The sequence below is a fragment of the Melanostigma gelatinosum genome (genome assembly GCF_949748355.1).
Source record: "Melanostigma gelatinosum genome assembly, chromosome: 16".
Classification (NCBI taxonomy): Eukaryota; Metazoa; Chordata; class Actinopteri; order Perciformes; family Zoarcidae; genus Melanostigma; species Melanostigma gelatinosum.
In genome coordinates this window covers 8,710,169-8,715,753 of record NC_136649.1, presented here as the reverse complement: position 1 = coordinate 8,715,753, position 5,585 = coordinate 8,710,169, and the positions used below count along the sequence as shown (strand labels likewise).

The 5,585-nt window shown below is 42.5% G+C and overlaps 1 long non-coding RNA gene across 1 annotated transcript; it reads right to left on the bottom strand.

Moving 5' to 3' along the window:
• Positions 1–3,775: 3,775 nt before the first annotated feature.
• Positions 3,776–5,382, bottom strand: LOC306790481. The gene is made up of 3 exons (XR_013772706.1): positions 5,271–5,382; positions 4,972–5,084; positions 3,776–4,131 (listed from the first exon to the last, which is right to left on the bottom strand). It is a non-coding gene; the product is annotated as an uncharacterized lncRNA (long non-coding RNA).
• Positions 5,383–5,585: the final 203 nt, after the last annotated feature.

Sequence of the window (5,585 nt, the reverse complement as noted above, 5' to 3'; positions counted from 1 at the left end):
TCATTTGTGAATCCTAAACAAAACATGTAAAGTATCTTTAACTTGTGTTTGCCACACAGCTTATTTAATCAAAGATCCAACAGAAGAATCCCATTGGCTCTTTGTGGAGTGAACCAGTGAGATGCTAGCTTGGGGGTTGGCCTCCACAAATATGTTATCCCTGCAACACTTTACATAACTCTCCACAGTCGAAGCATATTGTTTCAAATGGAAGAATGGTGGATACGCCCCCATCACTGCAGGTACCTCATTCTAAAGCCTAATGCAGTGCTTTCCCTAGAAATGTGTCCAGCAGACCCTGAAGAATTGGTTATATGTTGAAATATAAAGTCATCTACTGCCCTGTTCATCCCACCTTTCATGTCTCCAGGATTAAACACGTCAAGGAGAGCCCCCTTCAGCCCCCCCAGACCCCCCCGGCTCATCGATGGGGCACCTGCCTACACGGTCCGTTGCCTTCTCAAGTCTCGGCGATGGGGTAGAGGCTTGCAATACCTAGTGGACTGGGAGGGTTATGGTCCTGAAGAGCGTGAATGGGTTCCCGCTCGCCGAATATTTGATCGAATTCCCCTTCATATTAGTTTATTTTCATCCTGTCTGCTTATTTGACTAACTCTCCTGTCTGTTCTGATCTGCCTGTTCCGAAGCTGTCTGCCTGTTTTCTCGACCTTGGATTTTTGCCTGCCCCTTGTTGGATTTGTTTGCCTGTTTGGACTGACCTCCCGGTGTTGACCCTGCCTTTACCAAGTAAAGAAACCTATACCTGAATCTTGTCTCCGAGTTGTGCTTTTGGGTTCTAGTATCTGTAATCCTTACACCCTGTTCAAGATTGGTTGCTTCATTTTAGTTACACTTTTAAATCACACACTGTCACTAACGACAAAAGACAGGTTTATGTTTTCGCTTTTACTCCAGATATAAATATATAATATATCATAATCTTTTTTATTCTTATTGCCACTAGGGGCCGCTAGCGATAACACAGCTGAGTGTGCTCAGTTTTAGTGTTTTGGACAGTATCTTTCAGCTAACAGCTAACGGAACTACCAGTGCACACTCTCGGTCGCTGCTCTGCTTGGTCGAGGAAACAGTTTGCTCACTTTCATTGTGTTGGACGGTGTGTTTGACTAACAGCTAACGGAACTACCAGTACACACATTGCTGTACATCTCCGCATATTCTGGCAATATTTTCCAAACTATCTTATACAACGGCTTCAAGCCGATTGCCTGCGTACATTGCTGCTATTATTTCAGTTTGAATGAAATGTGTTTTATGACGCCTTCCAACCCATCAGTGTAGAGGGTTAGCCAGTTGTGGGTTGTATTCATTCAACCACACAATACAGCAGTGGTTGTTGCAGACACACCTAGCAGAGTGCACCTTTCTAGTTCAGCATTGTATTTCTTTCACACTGAACACACATAAAGCCCGGATATTTAGCTTTTGTTTTACTCGACAGAAACATTAAAGTGTCATTACTGACTGTGAAGTCTTCTGCAGAGAAACATGAGCGTTTTCAAATTGGGTTTAAAAAAGATGAGGGGAAAGATTTAGACAGTTAACGGAAGTGATGCATCTCACTTCTGGGGGACACTAGACGCACTTCAGACCTGCAGACACAGCTCTCTTCCCATTGGCTTGCAGACGTGGGTTCCCCAGACCTGAAGTCCACATTATCTATTCAGCTGCACGGCAATACACCAACAGCCCATGCTACACCAGCATGATCTCTCCACAGCTGTCTCTACATAGGCATCCTCTACTTAGACCAATCCAAAGCCAGTGTCAGTGCTACAAATAGCAAGAATGTCTCCATTGTAGCGTGAACGGATCCCTCCCCGGGGAAAGCGGGACAGGCTTGCGCACCTAACACGGCGGTTACTCCGTCGGCTGTCCCACCTGCGAGGATATACGTCCCTCTTGGAGGTGTCGAAACAATACCTGAGGCCTTTTATCTCACCCCGTAGCTGAATCGTTAGGATAAAGAGCAGAATAGAAAATTAGACATTTTAAATTCTAATCATCCAAATTGTAATTGGATCAGGGCATGGTTGTTATTTTAAAGAACCATACTGGAGGTTTTTGCATGGCAACACGTTTCTTTAATTAGTTTCCTTCCTTTTCGGCAGCAATTATGAGTGTCAGTTCATTTCTATGAAACTCAACTCGTAAGGACTTCAGGACAACCATGTTTGAGCAGTACTTGTTCATGCAGTGATGCGATGTGGGTTTAACTTAGAGATCAAATGCTGACTGTGATCATTTCAATGCAACACATTTCAGATCTCACCAGGTTAATGTTTGTTGTGTAACAGACTTTGAATGGCATTGAAGGAGACGACTCAGAGGGTAGTTTTCCAGCATTTATTCGCTGCAGAAGACAACATAAACCACATTAGTCTCTTCCTGGTCTCACTCTCTCTGTATACATCCGCTCCTAAACATGCAAGACAACAGAATTCACACAAAGGAATGCCAAAGTATCTGCGTCGTTCCGTTATGACAGGGCAGCCTGACGTAAAAGTAAATGGCGCCAAATAGGCGAACTGAAACAGCCAGTAAACTTATATTTTCCACAGTCAAAACGGCACGTAACAGCTTCATAAGGTCATCGCCTTAGCAGTTACTAAAGTACGTAATGTCAACAGTTACATTCCCGAAGAAAACAACAAAACAGTGCAACGATATTATTCCACACAACTTACCCTCATCAGTACGAAACACCACTGGGAGGGAAAGTCGGGACTACGGGGGCTTCGGAGGTACAAAAGAGGTGAGACGGCGCTTCCGCAGGAAGCATTCACAAAATAAACCGCTAAATAAAAATAGCTCATAAAGATAGCATTCACACATACTCAACAGAATAATAAAGTACATTTTTAACTCCGTTACAGTTGTAATGAAGTGAAACAATGGCTGCCAGAGGGTAGAAAACACATGTCATTTCTGAGAAAGTCTTTTGTGTGAGTTCAGAGGAGTGTTTCTGACTCAGCATCATGGGGTCACTTACCTGTGGTGTGCACTGTGCATCAGATGCTCTTGGAAAGAGGGGAATTGTGTCTTTCCTCTCAGTTAGCAACGGTCAGATTAGTGTCTCTTTTAACCCCTTCAGAACTGTTTCACTTGTCTTGAGGTTCTTCCAAGGACCTGCAAAACATTTGCATCACAACAGAAAAGCAAAGCAGCCGTACTAATCTTTAACTAGCAGTCGAATTAGCATTACTTAATAAACTCATCAACATCTATCTGTGTTTGTCACAAAAAAGACAAAATGTTGTCCCACATCAGAACTTCAACTCTGATTCGTCGGTCTGGTTTATATGATCTGTTAAGTACAGATCAGAATACTCACAGCATGGAGGAGCAGTTTGTCCAGCAGCCATCTTCTGTTCTCCGATGTGACTGCAGGCAAATCCCATGACAGTGCCAACTCATTGATTCTGTTTTTTTTCTTCAGATGAGAAATCTGCTGTCCCCTCCAGCCAATAGTGACAATTAGAATAGATTAGAATTCCTGATTCATCAAGACTTGCATAATATTCAGATTTGATACAACAAATAGGGAAAGGACAACTTGTCAATAACTATCAATCACGCGGTTGACAACACCCACTGGTCTCAAACCACATGCCAAATAATGTAATGTTGTATCCCTTTGAAACAGCATGTTGGGAACCTGTTACAACTGTGTTTGCTCTAAAAACACATTTTACATGACGACATCAGTCACTCACTATAATTACATGTTTTAAAGAAATGGACTTACGTTGATGGTTTTAATATTGCTTCAGCACCCCCTGCTGGTTTAAATTAGTAAATTATGTGATTGTGGTATTATACATCTCTGAGAAAAATTTCTGACATCAGGTATTACTTTTATTGTCCTTGCCCTGAATTTTTATCATTAAAATCTTACTGGAAAAATGTATTTTACCACTTTGATTGTCTCACAGATGTCACGGTCAGCACAGTCCTTAATATCTATTATGGCTTCTTCTGGGGATCCACCAAGGAGCACATGCAGGATAGCTGGGCTGAGTCCTCCAAGGCATGGAGGAATGAATGACCAATCATTCGGCCAGCAACAACAAAGAAGTCACTCTCCAAAATCACCAATTGCTGGATCTCCTGAAAAAGCAACATACACAGTACAGACATCGGTTAAATGAATATCTGATTTTCTATCTTTAGTTTTGCGTGTGTAACCAATTTACCCTCGAGTGTGCATGTCAAGGGCCAAGCCCACTCAGCATTAGCCCTCTTATGAAAAGAAAGGACTGTCCTCTGCACTGTCTCCAAGATCCATGGTCAGATATAATGACTTTCCAGTTGCATGCTGGCTTAAAATGTCTTCTTTGAATCTCTTTGCTGCCTCACTGGGATTTGAAAGAGTTTTTAAATTATTCCAATTAATACTGGATGAATTTATATGTAGAGAGCAACAATTTATTGCAATAAATGATGTAACAGCTGGGAAGCCTCTCTCCTCAGTGGGATCTAGGTCAACTATCTCAGGAGCAGCCACATGTCCCTGCGAGGTGGCACGCAGTAGTTTCTTGCTGGCCCTTGTTGTCTCACTTCCCTGTAGTCTTGTCAACATGCTCACAAATCGACCTTCACTTCAGGAGGCACTTTCTGTGGTCACCACAGTTTCTACCTCACCACTGCTCTGTGATGGTCTTGGGTAAAGAGAAGCATGTTTTGTTATTGGGGCCAGTATATTTTATATTACATTACACATTCACAAAAACACTGCAACTAGAAAAGAATGGTCATGAACAGAACAGAATAAATCCATTCAAATTCAACTTTCCCTCAAGACCAATATCCAGGATCATACAGTATCCTCCATCCACATTCAACATGCTTTACATCTTCTGGCAGACTCCAGAGCTGAATGCTTAATGTCTGATGTACGACTACTTGAGTGCTTGACAAATGTGACGTTTTAGTTCTGTAGAGCGATACCTCACGCACTCATCACTGTGAGCCTTGATTCTTGTAAAAGGGAACTCCTCTCCACACGTCACACATTTCTGAGGTGGTCCAACTCGCTCATTACTGCATTCTGGTTGACATGCCTGTAAACAAGATCATTTAAAAATGTAACACAAGCCATGTTCATACTCTGGCATTTTCATATGGGAACACCAATTTAAAAGTGAGGACCTGACAGGCTCCAGATTCAGATTCAGGTTTCTTTGGAGTGGTCGGATGAAAATTGTAGCGTGACCAATCTGTGTTTGTGGATCTTTCAAATGTCTCACATGGTAACCCTCATTGGGACACGGTATGATGATCAGTTGGCGACTTCGTGTTGTTCCAGAGATTTTCCAGAGTCCTTCTCCCTCCAATGTATGGACCGAACAGCCTTGAAACCTCGGCTAGAGTCAAGTGAAGAGGATAAGATATAATCACTACAAGAGAATAACGACGTTGCAGAAGAAACATGTTGGCTAACGATATCATCGCACACTTTACAGGAATGCGATATGACGCACAGCATGAATACATAAATCACTCATCACCGGCGACCAGTGGTGTACAGTAACGAAGTAGAAATACTTCGTTACTGTACTTAA